The sequence below is a fragment of the Brachionichthys hirsutus genome, unplaced genomic scaffold (genome assembly GCF_040956055.1).
Source record: "Brachionichthys hirsutus isolate HB-005 unplaced genomic scaffold, CSIRO-AGI_Bhir_v1 contig_259, whole genome shotgun sequence".
Taxonomy (NCBI): domain Eukaryota; kingdom Metazoa; phylum Chordata; class Actinopteri; order Lophiiformes; family Brachionichthyidae; genus Brachionichthys; species Brachionichthys hirsutus.
In genome coordinates, this window is record NW_027180332.1 from 271,651 (window position 1) to 289,089 (window position 17,439).

Sequence of the window (17,439 nt, forward strand, 5' to 3'; positions counted from 1 at the left end):
GTCCTGTAATAACCCTCTCTGACTGTCCGTGTCCTGTAATAACCCTCTCTGACTCTATGTGTCTGGTAATAACCATCTCAGACTCTCCGTGTCCTGTAATAACCCTCTCTGACTGTGTACTGTAATAACCCTCTCTGACTCTATGTGTCTGGTAATAACCATCTCTGACTCTATGTGTCCTGTAATAACCCTCTCTGACTGTGTCATAACCCTCTCTGACTCTATGTGTCCTGTAATAACCCTCTCTGACCCTATGTGTCCTGTAATAACCATCTCTGACTCTGTGTCCTGTAATAACCCTCTCTGACTCTCCATGTCCTGTAATAACCCTCTCTGACTCTATGTGTCCTGTAATACCACCTCTGACTCTGTGTCCTGTAATACCACCTCTGACTCTGTGTCCTGTAATAATCGTATCGAAATCTGTGTCCTGTAATAACCCTCTCTGACTGTGTCCTGTAATAACCCTCTCTGACTCTATGTGTCCTGTAATAACCCTCTCTGACAGTGTCCTGTAATAACCCTCTCTGACTCTATGTGTCTTGAAATAACCATCTCTGACTCTATGTGTCCTGTAATAACCCTCTCTGACTGTGTCATAACCCTCTCTGACTCTATGTGTCCTGTAATAACCCTCTCTGACTCTATGTGTCCTGTAATAACCATCTCTGACTGTGTCATGTCATAACCCTCTCTGACTCTCTGTGTCCTGTAATAACCTTCTCTGACTATGTGTCCTGTAATAACCATCTCTGACTCTATGTGTCCTGTAATAACCCTCTCTGACTCTGTGTCCTGTCATAACCCTCTCTGACTCTATGTGTCCTGTAATACCACCTCTGACTCTGTGTCCTGTAATACCACCTCTGACTCTGTGTCCTGTAATAATCGTATCGGAATCTGTGTCCTGTAATAACTCTCTCTGACTGTGTCCTGTAATAACCCTCTCTGACTGTGTCCTGTAATAACCCTCTCTGACTCTGTGTCCTGTAATACCATCTCTGACTTTGTGTCCTGTAATAACCATCTCTGACTCTCTGTGTCCTGTAATAACCCTCTCTGACTGTGTCCTGTAATAACCCTCTCTGACTCTATGTGTCTTGTAATACCATCTCTGACTCTGTGTCCTGTAATAACCATTTCTGACTCTCCGTGTCCTGTAATAACCCTCTCTGACTCTCCGTGTCCTGTAATAACCCTCTCTGACTCTATGTGTCTGGTAATAACCATCTCTGACTCTCCGTGTCCTGTAATAACCCTCTCTGACTGTGTACTGTAATAACCCTCTCTGACTCTATGTGTCTGGTAATAACCATCTCTGACTCTATGTGTCCTGTAATAACCCTCTCTGACTGTGTCATAACCCTCTCTGACTCTATGTGTCCTGTAATAACCCTCTCTGACCCTATGTGTCCTGTAATAACCATCTCTGACTCTGTGTCCTGTAATAACCCTCTCTGACTCTCCATGTCCTGTAATAACCCTCTCTGACTCTATGTGTCCTGTAATACCACCTCTGACTCTGTGTCCTGTAATACCACCTCTGACTCTGTGTCCTGTAATAATCGTATCGGAATCTGTGTCCTGTAATAACCCTCTCTGACTGTGTCCTGTAATAACCCTCTCTGACTCTATGTGTCCTGTAATACCATCTCTGACTTTGTGTCCTGTAATAACCATCTCGGACTCTCTGTGTCCTGTAATAACCCTCTCTGACTGTGTCCTGTAATAACCCTCTCTGACTCTATGTGTCTTGTAATACCATCTCTGACTCTGTGTCCTGTAATAACCATTTCTGACTCTCCGTGTCCTGTAATAACCCTCTCTGACTCTCCGTGTCCTGTAATAACCCTCTCTGACTGTGTCCTGTAATAACCCTCTCTGACTCTATGTGTCTGGTAATAACCATCTCTGACTCTCCGTGTCCTGTAATAACCCTCTCTGACTGTGTACTGTAATAACCCTCTCTGACTCTATGTGTCTGGTAATAACCATCTCTGACTCTATGTGTCCTGTAATAACCCTCTCTGACTGTGTCATAACCCTCTCTGACTCTATGTGTCCTGTAATAACCCTCTCTGACCCTATGTGTCCTGTAATAACCATCTCTGACTCTGTGTCCTGTAATAACCCTCTCTGACTCTCCATGTCCTGTCATAACCCTCTCTGACTGTGTCATGTCATAACCCTCTCTGACTCTCTGTGTCCTGTAATAACCTTCTCTGACTCTATGTGTCCTGTAATAACCATCTCTGACTCTATGTGTCCTGTAATAACCCTCTCTGACTCTATGTGTCCTGTCATAACCCTCTCTGACTCTATGTGTCTTGTAATACCATCTCTGCCTCTGTGTCCTGTAGAGATCCTCTCTGACTGTGTCCTTTAATAACCCTCTCTGACTCTATGCGTCCTGTAATAACCCTCTCTGACTCTATGTGTCCTGTAATACCATCTCTGACTCTCTGTGTCCTGTAATAACCCTCTCTGACTCTCCGTGTCCTGTAATAACCGTCTCTGACTCTATGTGTCCTGTAATAACCCTCTCTGACTCTCCGTGTCCTGTAATAACCGTCTCTGACTCTATGTGTCCTGTAATAACCCTCTCTGACTGTGTACTGTAATAACCCTCTCTGACTCTATGTGTCTGGTAATAACCATCTCTGACTCTATGTGTCCTGTAATAACCCTCTCTGACTGTGTCATAACCCTCTCTGACTCTATGTGTCCTGTAATAACCCTCTCTGACCCTATGTGTCCTGTAATAACCATCTCTGACTCTGTGTCCTGTAATAACCCTCTCTGACTCTCCATGTCCTGTAATAACCCTCTCTGACTCTATGTGTCCTGTAATACCACCTCTGACTCTGTGTCCTGTAATAATCGTATCGGAATCTGTGTCCTGTAATAACCCTCTCTGACTGTGTCCTGTAATAACCCTCTCTGACTCTATGTGTCCTGTAATACCATCTCTGACTTTGTGTCCTGTAATAACCATCTCTGACTCTCTGTGTCCTGTAATAACCCTCTCTGACTGTGTCCTGTAATAACCCTCTCTGACTCTATGTGTCTTGTAATACCATCTCTGACTCTGTGTCCTGTAATAACCATTTCTGACTCTCCGTGTCCTGTAATAACCCTCTCTGACTCTCCGTGTCCTGTAATAACCCTCTCTGACTGTGTCCTGTAATAACCCTCTCTGACTCTATGTGTCTGGTAATAACCATCTCTGACTCTCCGTGTCCTGTAATAACCCTCTCTGACTGTGTACTGTAATAACCCTCTCTGACTCTATGTGTCTGGTAATAACCATCTCTGACTCTATGTGTCCTGTAATAACCCTCTCTGACTGTGTCATAACCCTCTCTGACTCTATGTGTCCTGTAATAACCCTCTCTGACCCTATGTGTCCTGTAATAACCATCTCTGACTCTGTGTCCTGTAATAACCCTCTCTGACTCTCCATGTCCTGTCATAACCCTCTCTGACTGTGTCATGTCATAACCCTCTCTGACTCTCTGTGTCCTGTAATAACCTTCTCTGACTCTATGTGTCCTGTAATAACCATCTCTGACTCTATGTGTCCTGTAATAACCCTCTCTGACTCTATGTGTCCTGTCATAACCCTCTCTGACTCTATGTGTCCTGCAATACCACCTCTGACTCTGTGTCCTGTAATACCACCTCTGACTCTGTGTCCTGTAATAATCCTCTCTGACTCTATGTGTCTTGTAATACCATCTCTGCCTCTGTGTCCTGTAGAGATCCTCTCTGACTGTGTCCTTTAATAACCCTCTCTGACTCTATGCGTCCTGTAATAACCCTCTCTGACTCTATGTGTCCTGTAATACCATCTCTGACTCTCTGTGTCCTGTAATAACCCTCTCTGACTCTCCGTGTCCTGTAATAACCGTCTCTGACTCTATGTGTCCTGTAATAACCCTCTCTGACTCTCCGTGTCCTGTAATAACCGTCTCTGACTCTATGTGTCCTGTAATAACCCTCTCTGACTGTGTACTGTAATAACCCTCTCTGACTCTATGTGTCTGGTAATAACCATCTCTGACTCTATGTGTCCTGTAATAACCCTCTCTGACTGTGTCATAACCCTCTCTGACTCTATGTGTCCTGTAATAACCCTCTCTGACCCTATGTGTCCTGTAATAACCATCTCTGACTCTGTGTCCTGTAATAACCCTCTCTGACTCTATGTGTCCTGTAATAACCATCTCTGACTCTCTGTGTCCCATAATAACCCTCTCTGACAGTGTCCTGTAATAACCCTCTCTGACTCTATGTGTCTTGAAATAACCATCTCTGACTCTATGTGTCCTGTAATAACCCTCTCTGACTGTGTCATAACCCTCTCTGACTCTATGTGTCCTGTAATAACCCTCTCTGACTCTATGTGTCCTGTAATAACCCTCTCTGACTCTACGTGTCCTGTAATAACCATCTCTGACTCTGTGTCCTGTAATAACCCTCTCTGACTCTCCATGTCCTGTAATAACCCTCTCTGACTGTGTCATGTCATAACCCTCTCTGACTCTCTGTGTCCTGTAATAACCTTCTCTGACTATGTGTCCTGTAATAACCATCTCTGACTCTATGTGTCCTGTAATAACCCTCTCTGACTCTGTGTCCTGTCATAACCCTCTCTGACTCTATGTGTCCTGTAATACCACCTCTGACTCTATGTGTCCTGTAATAACCCTCTCTGACTCTGTGTCCTGTCATAACCCTCTCTGACTCTATGTGTCCTGTAATACCACCTCTGACTCTGTGTCCTGTAATACCACCTCTGACTCTGTGTCCTGTAATACCACCTCTGACTCTGTGTCCTGTAATAATCGTATCGGAATCTGTGTCCTGTAATAACCCTCTCTGACTGTGTCCTGTAATAACCGTCTCTGACTCTATGTGTCCTGTAATACCATCTCTGACTTTGTGTCCTGTAATAACAATCTCTGACTCTCTGTGTCCTGTAATAACCCTCTCTGACTGTGTCCTGTAATAACCCTCTCTGACTCTATGTGTCTTGTAATACCATCTCTGACTCTGTGTCCTGTAATAACCATTTCTGACTCTCCGTGTCCTGTAATAACCCTCTCTGACTGTGTCCTGTAATAACCCTCTCTGACTCTATGTGTCTGGTAATAACCATCTCTGACTCTCCGTGTCCTGTAATAACCCTCTCTGACTGTGTACTGTAATAACCCTCTCTGACTCTGTGTCCTGTAATACCATCTCTGACTCTGTGTCCTGTAATAACCATCTCTGACTCTCTGTGTCCCATAATAACCCTCTCTGACAGTGTCCTGTAATAACCCTCTCTGACTCTATGTGTCTTGAAATAACCATCTCTGACTCTATGTGTCCTGTAATAACCCTCTCTGACTGTGTCATAACCCTCTCTGACTCTATGTGTCCTGTAATAACCCTCTCTGACTCTATGTGTCCTGTAATAACCATCTCTGACTGTGTCATGTCATAACCCTCTCTGACTCTCTGTGTCCTGTAATAACCTTCTCTGACTATGTGTCCTGTAATAACCATCTCTGACTCTATGTGTCCTGTAATAACCCTCTCTGACTCTGTGTCCTGTCATAACCCTCTCTGACTCTATGTGTCCTGTAATACCACCTCTGACTCTGTGTCCTGTAATACCACCTCTGACTCTGTGTCCTGTAATAATCGTATCGGAATCTGTGTCCTGTAATAACTCTCTCTGACTGTGTCCTGTAATAACCCTCTCTGACTGTGTCCTGTAATAACCCTCTCTGACTCTGTGTCCTGTAATATCATCTCTGACTTTGTGTCCTGTAATAACCATCTCTGACTCTCTGTGTCCTGTAATAAACCTCTCTGACTCTATGTGTCTTGTAATACCATCTCTGACTCTGTGTCCTGTAATAACCATTTCTGACTCTCCGTGTCCTGTAATAACCCTCTCTGACTGTCCGTGTCCTGTAATAACCCTCTCTGACTCTATGTGTCTGGTAATAACCATCTCAGACTCTCCGTGTCCTGTAATAACCCTCTCTGACTGTGTACTGTAATAACCCTCTCTGACTCTATGTGTCTGGTAATAACCATCTCTGACTCTATGTGTCCTGTAATAACCCTCTCTGACTGTGTCATAACCCTCTCTGACTCTATGTGTCCTGTAATAACCCTCTCTGACCCTATGTGTCCTGTAATAACCATCTCTGACTCTGTGTCCTGTAATAACCCTCTCTGACTCTCCATGTCCTGTAATAACCCTCTCTGACTCTATGTGTCCTGTAATACCACCTCTGACTCTGTGTCCTGTAATACCACCTCTGACTCTGTGTCCTGTAATAATCGTATCGAAATCTGTGTCCTGTAATAACCCTCTCTGACTGTGTCCTGTAATAACCCTCTCTGACTCTATGTGTCCTGTAATAACCCTCTCTGACAGTGTCCTGTAATAACCCTCTCTGACTCTATGTGTCTTGAAATAACCATCTCTGACTCTATGTGTCCTGTAATAACCCTCTCTGACTGTGTCATAACCCTCTCTGACTCTATGTGTCCTGTAATAACCCTCTCTGACTCTATGTGTCCTGTAATAACCATCTCTGACTGTGTCATGTCATAACCCTCTCTGACTCTCTGTGTCCTGTAATAACCTTCTCTGACTATGTGTCCTGTAATAACCATCTCTGACTCTATGTGTCCTGTAATAACCCTCTCTGACTCTGTGTCCTGTCATAACCCTCTCTGACTCTATGTGTCCTGTAATACCACCTCTGACTCTGTGTCCTGTAATACCACCTCTGACTCTGTGTCCTGTAATAATCGTATCGGAATCTGTGTCCTGTAATAACTCTCTCTGACTGTGTCCTGTAATAACCCTCTCTGACTGTGTCCTGTAATAACCCTCTCTGACTCTGTGTCCTGTAATACCATCTCTGACTTTGTGTCCTGTAATAACCATCTCTGACTCTCTGTGTCCTGTAATAACCCTCTCTGACTGTGTCCTGTAATAACCCTCTCTGACTCTATGTGTCTTGTAATACCATCTCTGACTCTGTGTCCTGTAATAACCATTTCTGACTCTCCGTGTCCTGTAATAACCCTCTCTGACTCTCCGTGTCCTGTAATAACCCTCTCTGACTCTATGTGTCTGGTAATAACCATCTCTGACTCTCCGTGTCCTGTAATAACCCTCTCTGACTGTGTACTGTAATAACCCTCTCTGACTCTATGTGTCTGGTAATAACCATCTCTGACTCTATGTGTCCTGTAATAACCCTCTCTGACTGTGTCATAACCCTCTCTGACTCTATGTGTCCTGTAATAACCCTCTCTGACCCTATGTGTCCTGTAATAACCATCTCTGACTCTGTGTCCTGTAATAACCCTCTCTGACTCTCCATGTCCTGTAATAACCCTCTCTGACTCTATGTGTCCTGTAATACCACCTCTGACTCTGTGTCCTGTAATACCACCTCTGACTCTGTGTCCTGTAATAATCGTATCGGAATCTGTGTCCTGTAATAACCCTCTCTGACTGTGTCCTGTAATAACCCTCTCTGACTCTATGTGTCCTGTAATACCATCTCTGACTTTGTGTCCTGTAATAACCATCTCGGACTCTCTGTGTCCTGTAATAACCCTCTCTGACTGTGTCCTGTAATAACCCTCTCTGACTCTATGTGTCTTGTAATACCATCTCTGACTCTGTGTCCTGTAATAACCATTTCTGACTCTCCGTGTCCTGTAATAACCCTCTCTGACTCTCCGTGTCCTGTAATAACCCTCTCTGACTGTGTCCTGTAATAACCCTCTCTGACTCTATGTGTCTGGTAATAACCATCTCTGACTCTCCGTGTCCTGTAATAACCCTCTCTGACTGTGTACTGTAATAACCCTCTCTGACTCTATGTGTCTGGTAATAACCATCTCTGACTCTATGTGTCCTGTAATAACCCTCTCTGACTGTGTCATAACCCTCTCTGACTCTATGTGTCCTGTAATAACCCTCTCTGACCCTATGTGTCCTGTAATAACCATCTCTGACTCTGTGTCCTGTAATAACCCTCTCTGACTCTCCATGTCCTGTCATAACCCTCTCTGACTGTGTCATGTCATAACCCTCTCTGACTCTCTGTGTCCTGTAATAACCTTCTCTGACTCTATGTGTCCTGTAATAACCATCTCTGACTCTATGTGTCCTGTAATAACCCTCTCTGACTCTATGTGTCCTGTCATAACCCTCTCTGACTCTATGTGTCTTGTAATACCATCTCTGCCTCTGTGTCCTGTAGAGATCCTCTCTGACTGTGTCCTTTAATAACCCTCTCTGACTCTATGCGTCCTGTAATAACCCTCTCTGACTCTATGTGTCCTGTAATACCATCTCTGACTCTCTGTGTCCTGTAATAACCCTCTCTGACTCTCCGTGTCCTGTAATAACCGTCTCTGACTCTATGTGTCCTGTAATAACCCTCTCTGACTCTCCGTGTCCTGTAATAACCGTCTCTGACTCTATGTGTCCTGTAATAACCCTCTCTGACTGTGTACTGTAATAACCCTCTCTGACTCTATGTGTCTGGTAATAACCATCTCTGACTCTATGTGTCCTGTAATAACCCTCTCTGACTGTGTCATAACCCTCTCTGACTCTATGTGTCCTGTAATAACCCTCTCTGACCCTATGTGTCCTGTAATAACCATCTCTGACTCTGTGTCCTGTAATAACCCTCTCTGACTCTCCATGTCCTGTAATAACCCTCTCTGACTCTATGTGTCCTGTAATACCACCTCTGACTCTGTGTCCTGTAATAATCGTATCGGAATCTGTGTCCTGTAATAACCCTCTCTGACTGTGTCCTGTAATAACCCTCTCTGACTCTATGTGTCCTGTAATACCATCTCTGACTTTGTGTCCTGTAATAACCATCTCTGACTCTCTGTGTCCTGTAATAACCCTCTCTGACTGTGTCCTGTAATAACCCTCTCTGACTCTATGTGTCTTGTAATACCATCTCTGACTCTGTGTCCTGTAATAACCATTTCTGACTCTCCGTGTCCTGTAATAACCCTCTCTGACTCTCCGTGTCCTGTAATAACCCTCTCTGACTGTGTCCTGTAATAACCCTCTCTGACTCTATGTGTCTGGTAATAACCATCTCTGACTCTCCGTGTCCTGTAATAACCCTCTCTGACTGTGTACTGTAATAACCCTCTCTGACTCTATGTGTCTGGTAATAACCATCTCTGACTCTATGTGTCCTGTAATAACCCTCTCTGACTGTGTCATAACCCTCTCTGACTCTATGTGTCCTGTAATAACCCTCTCTGACCCTATGTGTCCTGTAATAACCATCTCTGACTCTGTGTCCTGTAATAACCCTCTCTGACTCTCCATGTCCTGTCATAACCCTCTCTGACTGTGTCATGTCATAACCCTCTCTGACTCTCTGTGTCCTGTAATAACCTTCTCTGACTCTATGTGTCCTGTAATAACCATCTCTGACTCTATGTGTCCTGTAATAACCCTCTCTGACTCTATGTGTCCTGTCATAACCCTCTCTGACTCTATGTGTCCTGCAATACCACCTCTGACTCTGTGTCCTGTAATACCACCTCTGACTCTGTGTCCTGTAATAATCCTCTCTGACTCTATGTGTCTTGTAATACCATCTCTGCCTCTGTGTCCTGTAGAGATCCTCTCTGACTGTGTCCTTTAATAACCCTCTCTGACTCTATGCGTCCTGTAATAACCCTCTCTGACTCTATGTGTCCTGTAATACCATCTCTGACTCTCTGTGTCCTGTAATAACCCTCTCTGACTCTCCGTGTCCTGTAATAACCGTCTCTGACTCTATGTGTCCTGTAATAACCCTCTCTGACTCTCCGTGTCCTGTAATAACCGTCTCTGACTCTATGTGTCCTGTAATAACCCTCTCTGACTGTGTACTGTAATAACCCTCTCTGACTCTATGTGTCTGGTAATAACCATCTCTGACTCTATGTGTCCTGTAATAACCCTCTCTGACTGTGTCATAACCCTCTCTGACTCTATGTGTCCTGTAATAACCCTCTCTGACCCTATGTGTCCTGTAATAACCATCTCTGACTCTGTGTCCTGTAATAACCCTCTCTGACTCTATGTGTCCTGTAATAACCATCTCTGACTCTCTGTGTCCCATAATAACCCTCTCTGACAGTGTCCTGTAATAACCCTCTCTGACTCTATGTGTCTTGAAATAACCATCTCTGACTCTATGTGTCCTGTAATAACCCTCTCTGACTGTGTCATAACCCTCTCTGACTCTATGTGTCCTGTAATAACCCTCTCTGACTCTATGTGTCCTGTAATAACCCTCTCTGACTCTACGTGTCCTGTAATAACCATCTCTGACTCTGTGTCCTGTAATAACCCTCTCTGACTCTCCATGTCCTGTAATAACCCTCTCTGACTGTGTCATGTCATAACCCTCTCTGACTCTCTGTGTCCTGTAATAACCTTCTCTGACTATGTGTCCTGTAATAACCATCTCTGACTCTATGTGTCCTGTAATAACCCTCTCTGACTCTGTGTCCTGTCATAACCCTCTCTGACTCTATGTGTCCTGTAATACCACCTCTGACTCTATGTGTCCTGTAATAACCCTCTCTGACTCTGTGTCCTGTCATAACCCTCTCTGACTCTATGTGTCCTGTAATACCACCTCTGACTCTGTGTCCTGTAATACCACCTCTGACTCTGTGTCCTGTAATACCACCTCTGACTCTGTGTCCTGTAATAATCGTATCGGAATCTGTGTCCTGTAATAACCCTCTCTGACTGTGTCCTGTAATAACCGTCTCTGACTCTATGTGTCCTGTAATACCATCTCTGACTTTGTGTCCTGTAATAACAATCTCTGACTCTCTGTGTCCTGTAATAACCCTCTCTGACTGTGTCCTGTAATAACCCTCTCTGACTCTATGTGTCTTGTAATACCATCTCTGACTCTGTGTCCTGTAATAACCATTTCTGACTCTCCGTGTCCTGTAATAACCCTCTCTGACTGTGTCCTGTAATAACCCTCTCTGACTCTATGTGTCTGGTAATAACCATCTCTGACTCTCCGTGTCCTGTAATAACCCTCTCTGACTGTGTACTGTAATAACCCTCTCTGACTCTGTGTCCTGTAATACCATCTCTGACTCTGTGTCCTGTAATAACCATCTCTGACTCTCTGTGTCCCATAATAACCCTCTCTGACAGTGTCCTGTAATAACCCTCTCTGACTCTATGTGTCCTGTAATAACCATCTCTGACTGTGTCATGTCATAACCCTCTCTGACTCTCTGTGTCCTGTAATAACCTTCTCTGACTATGTGTCCTGTAATAACCATCTCTGACTCTATGTGTCCTGTAATAACCCTCTCTGACTCTGTGTCCTGTCATAACCCTCTCTGACTCTATGTGTCCTGTAATACCACCTCTGACTCTGTGTCCTGTAATACCACCTCTGACTCTGTGTCCTGTAATAATCGTATCGGAATCTGTGTCCTGTAATAACTCTCTCTGACTGTGTCCTGTAATAACCCTCTCTGACTCTGTGTCCTGTAATACCATCTCTGACTTTGTGTCCTGTAATAACCATCTCTGACTCTCTGTGTCCTGTAATAACCCTCTCTGACTGTGTCCTGTAATAACCCTCTCTGACTCTATGTGTCTTGTAATACCATCTCTGACTCTGTGTCCTGTAATAACCATTTCTGACTCTCCGTGTCCTGTAATAACCCTCTCTGACTCTCCGTGTCCTGTAATAACCCTCTCTGACTCTATGTGTCTGGTAATAACCATCTCTGACTCTCCGTGTCCTGTAATAACCCTCTCTGACTGTGTACTGTAATAACCCTCTCTGACTCTATGTGTCTGGTAATAACCATCTCTGACTCTATGTGTCCTGTAATAACCCTCTGACTGTGTCATAACCCTCTCTGACTCTATGTGTCCTGTAATAACCCTCTCTGACCCTATGTGTCCTGTAATAACCATCTCTGACTCTGTGTCCTGTAATAACCCTCTCTGACTCTCCATGTCCTGTAATAACCCTCTCTGACTCTATGTGTCCTGTAATACCACCTCTGACTCTGTGTCCTGTAATACCACCTCTGACTCTGTGTCCTGTAATAATCGTATCGGAATCTGTGTCCTGTAATAACCCTCTCTGACTGTGTCCTGTAATAACCCTCTCTGACTCTATGTGTCCTGTAATACCATCTCTGACTTTGTGTCCTGTAATAACCATCTCTGACTCTCTGTGTCCTGTAATAACCCTCTCTGACTGTGTCCTGTAATAACCCTCTCTGACTCTATGTGTCTTGTAATACCATCTCTGACTCTGTGTCCTGTAATAACCATTTCTGACTCTCTGTGTCCTGTAATAACCCTCTTTGACTCTCCGTGTCCTGTAATAACCCTCTCTGACTGTGTCCTGTAATAACCCTCTCTGACTCTATGTGTCTGGTAATAACCATCTCTGACTCTCCGTGTCCTGTAATAACCCTCTCTGACTGTGTACTGTAATAACCCTCTCTGACTCTATGTGTCTGGTAATAACCATCTCTGACTCTATGTGTCCTGTAATAACCCTCTCTGACTGTGTCATAACCCTCTCTGACTCTATGTGTCCTGTAATAACCCTCTCTGACCCTATGTGTCCTGTAATAACCATCTCTGACTCTGTGTCCTGTAATAACCCTCTCTGACTCTCCATGTCCTGTCATAACCCTCTCTGACTGTGTCATGTCATAACCCTCTCTGACTCTCTGTGTCCTGTAATAACCTTCTCTGACTCTATGTGTCCTGTAATAACCATCTCTGACTCTATGTGTCCTGTAATAACCCTCTCTGACTCTATGTGTCCTGTCATAACCCTCTCTGACTCTATGTGTCCTGCAATACCACCTCTGACTCTGTGTCCTGTAATACCACCTCTGACTCTGTGTCCTGTAATAATCCTCTCTGACTCTATGTGTCTTGTAATACCATCTCTGCCTCTGTGTCCTGTAGAGATCCTCTCTGACTGTGTCCTTTAATAACCCTCTCTGACTCTATGCGTCCTGTAATAACCCTCTCTGACTCTATGTGTCCTGTAATACCATCTCTGACTCTCTGTGTCCTGTAATAACCCTCTCTGACTCTCCGTGTCCTGTAATAACCGTCTCTGACTCTATGTGTCCTGTAATAACCCTCTCTGACTCTCCGTGTCCTGTAATAACCGTCTCTGACTCTATGTGTCCTGTAATAACCCTCTCTGACTGTGTCATAACCCTTTCTGACTCTCCGTGTCCTGGCATAACCCTCTCTGACTGTGTCCTGTAATAACCCTCGCTGACTCTATGTCACGTGATTGTGTCTTCCTTGTTAGTGTAGTGGACAGTATCTCCGCCTGTCACGCGGAAGACTGGGGTTCGATTCCCCGACGGGCAGATGTTCTTTGTATCCAGGCATCCGGCGTAAGTAATTTCCAAAGAAATTAAGCATGCAATCAACACCTGTGGGTGGGATGGGTGAGGCTGGGGACTGGGGTCGGGCTCCCTCCTCCCCCCCGCCTGGTTGGCTGGGGCTTCATGTGCTGCGCCTCTTAACTCACCACCTTAGCACAACACATTTGTAAATATACACATAGGGTACATGCACCTGGGGGGCCTAGTGCTGGGGGGCGTTCACCGAGCATCCCTCTGCAACCCCCCCCCCCCCCCATTTTAATGCACCACATGGGGTTACGTGGGTGCTAGGCGGGGAGATAAGAGGGAGGGCGCAGGGCAGGAGTGCGCCGTTGGCCTCCTCCGCATCCCCCGTCTGGCCCCTCCTGCCCCAAATTTTAACGCACTACATACATGTGTATATAGCACCTGGGTGTCCACACATTCACGGTGTTGGGAGGGTTCCCCAGTCTGGGATCTGGGGAGCCATATAGACAGGGTATGGGGGGGTGGTCATAATCAATTTATTTATTTTTGGCCTTGGCGCGGCATGTGGGGCCTTAGCGGGCTGGGCTTGGGGTGGGACGGTGGTCCGGCCTCTTGCTCCCTACTCTCCATCCCAGGAAATAATACTCTCCTCCCAAATGACTGTATAGGCTCGGATAGGGCTGAAGCCCCTGCACTGTCTACTCCCGTTCCCCAGACGCTGGTTCGCTGGGTTGGGGGGCTGCCCGAGCTCGGCGGTGGGTTTGGTGGTGGGGGGGAGGGGTTCGGTGGCGGTGGGGGCGGGGGGGTGCGGGGAGTGGGGATGGGGGGCGGTGGTGGGGGTGGGGGGGGGCTGGGCCGTGGGGGGGGGCTGGGGGACTGTGGGGGGGGTGTGTGGGATGGGTGGAGGGTGCTGGGAGGGGGGCGGGTGGTTGTGGGGGGCATGGTGTTGGGTGCTGGTGGGGCGCCAGGCCGGCCCGCTGTGCCCCGTGCCGCTGCGCTGGCCTAGGTTTTGTCGGCTGTGTTGGTGTAAGTCGCCCCCGGGCCCTGGACTGGTTCTTCTGCGTGTGGCTCTGGTGGGGCCATGGTGGTCGTTCTTGGGTTGCTGTGGCTGCTTGGGGTGATCTGGGGGCTTATGTTGCCATTGTTGGGTCCGGGATGGCTGCCCCGTTCTTAGGTGGAGGTTTCACGCATGCCAGATCCACCACCATCAAAACTCGTTTAGAGAGTCAACCCCGCACACAGATCTCTGAGTTAGTGGAGGTTGCTGGGTCAGTGTTTGTGGCTCTCACTATGCTCTCTCTCTTTTTCCTCAGATCTGAGAACTTGGTGATCCATACTTTCCTCTAGAGATGAATGTGAACCTGGTGTATTGGGACAACTCTTGGTGATGATTGGATGGAAGGGGTAGAATTAAGGGGCACAAATAAATCCATTGCACTTTCTTCTCAGAACACTGTGTATTTGTCACTTTGTGTTTGTCCATGTTGTATGTTCACTGCGGTGTGCACAGGCCTCTATGGCGGTAAGCAGGTAATAAAATCAATAAAATAGGTATAGGCTAGGCTGCCAAGAGGGCAGGTGACGGTCACAATCAGAAAAAGAAAGAGAAAAGGAAAAAAAAAAAAAAAAGAGAAAAAAAAGCATGCAATCAACTTCTTGATCAATCTTGGAACACATTTAATTCTGAGATCCATCCTGTCTCGATACAAAAAAGGTTCATTCTTTGCTGTCCAATCACAGCTGTTCAATCACTGATCAAAGATCAAATTAAAAGATGATGAACATCAAAGATACAAATCAAATAAAAGATGATGAAGTCTTTAGTACATCTTTAGTACATCTTTAGTGCATCTTTAGTGCATCTTTAGTACATCTTTAGTACATCTTTAGTACATCTTTAGTGCATCTTTAGTGCATCTTTAGTACATCTTTAGTACATCTTTAGTGCATCTTTAGTGCATCTTTAGTGCATCTTTAGTGCATCTTTAGTACATCTTTAGTACATCTTTAGTACAACTCGCACTGGAACATCAACTCTGCATTCTTCTTCTTTCATTCTCTCTCTCGCTTCTCTCGCTTCGTCTGCAGTCCCTATTTCTCAGCGTCAGAGTACTTACGCCCTCTTGTGGCGAAAGCATAGAAGACAAAAAATGGCATCCAGCGAAAATATTTTCCAAAAGAATTATTCATGCAATAAACTTCTTGATCTTGATCAATCTTGGAACACATTTAATTCTGAAATCGATCCTGTCTGGATACAAAAAAGGTCCAATCTCTGCTGTCCAATCGCAGCTGTTCAATCACTGATCAAAGATCAAATTAAAAGATGATGAACATCAAATATACAGATCAAATAAAATATCGAAAAATCAAAGGAAGCACAATTTTATATATATAATCACACATGGTCATTTTACTCTGGCGTCATTCATGCTTGTGTCATTAAAAAAATAAAAAAAATAAAATCAACCTATGAAATCAATCAACTGCTCAAGGAAAGTCATCAATCACAAGTCTTCAAATTGACAACCATCTTGATTTCCGACTTTTGGATGAAAAAATTCCATTTTGTTTGCCCGCAGCCTCAGGGATGAGGAAAAGCTTATGGCACCTGGTATTCCCAGGCGGTACTAACCAGGCCCGACCCAGCTTGGCTTCCGAGATCGGGCGGGGTTTTTTTTTTTTTTTTTTTATATTATTGAAAAATATAGGCTTTCACAGTGCAATATATATACATGTGCAACAAAAGACACAAATGCCATAAAAAGCAGTCATAATTCCGCCGGTCATTCACATGCATCCCATCGACACGCCTCCCCTACAAGTCCTGGGCAAAGGCCTCCCACGAACAAAAACTAACCCCGTCGTTTCAACACCGACCCACAGTAACCCAAGGGGAAGAACACATCAGACAAAGAGAGAAGACAACACATGTGAAGCAGGAGATCCAAGCAGCACAGCAGTCGTTCATATGCACAGTCCCGCCACAGTCCGGATTCCCGAAGCGGGGTTGATCCCTTCATTCGGTGTACAGTGAGTCCAGGATGGACGATGGACGAGAGTCACACAGAACCTGGTGAAGAAACATCAAAAACACAAATCCAGGGTGCCAGCCGGGGATAGTACGAGGAGGGTCTGATGAGGAACAAAGGTGGCAATGAAGCGGCGCTCTGCAGCCACATGCAGATGACGGAGGTGAACCGTGAGCAGTCGGGTGAAAACGGGCCAATGCTGGCCGGTGTGGTGGTCGAAGAGATGCGAGTTCCTGATGATGAAAACAGTGTACCGAGCGATGGCCAGGATGAGGTGGCAGAGGTGACGATTCAGATGGCGGTTGGTTCCGGAACGGTCGACGAAAGGCCCGAAGACGAGGAACCAGGACTCCCGCTCGCCTCCTCCCATGATCGCGAGGATGGGGAGCCTCCATGTCAACCTCCGAGCAAGGAGATCCTGCAGCCTGATCCAAAAAGGCCGGACGGCAGGGCACCCGATGAAGAGGTGGTGGAGATCTTCAGGGGGCCCACCATACACAGGACAATCTCTGCCATAAGTGCCTGGATATATTGCGTGCAGTTTGATGCAAGTGTAAATCAGCCTGTGTTTCAATTGAAACTCAAAATTTGCCAGCTTGGGTGAGGTGTACCACAGGAATGTCCAGGGCCAGATTGATGCAATGTTATGCAATGGAAATCGGAGCAACCAGGTGTGTTCAGCCGTGGGCGCCCTGACAGTTCGGGCCAACAGGAGCCGATAGAAGGTGCGAGTGTGCAGGGAAGCGAACTTCTCAACCGAGTCATTAAAATGCACATCAAAGTCCAGAGGCATTGAATCGCCATCTGGCGGACTCCCTTCAGACAGCTGCTCGTTCCAGCAGTCGAACATATGCTTCTTAAAAGAATTCAACAGATTAATGACAACCCCTTTCCTAAATACAACACCATTTGATGAAAATTTACACCGTATGTGCTCTACATTATACTGGCCAGAGTGTGAGAA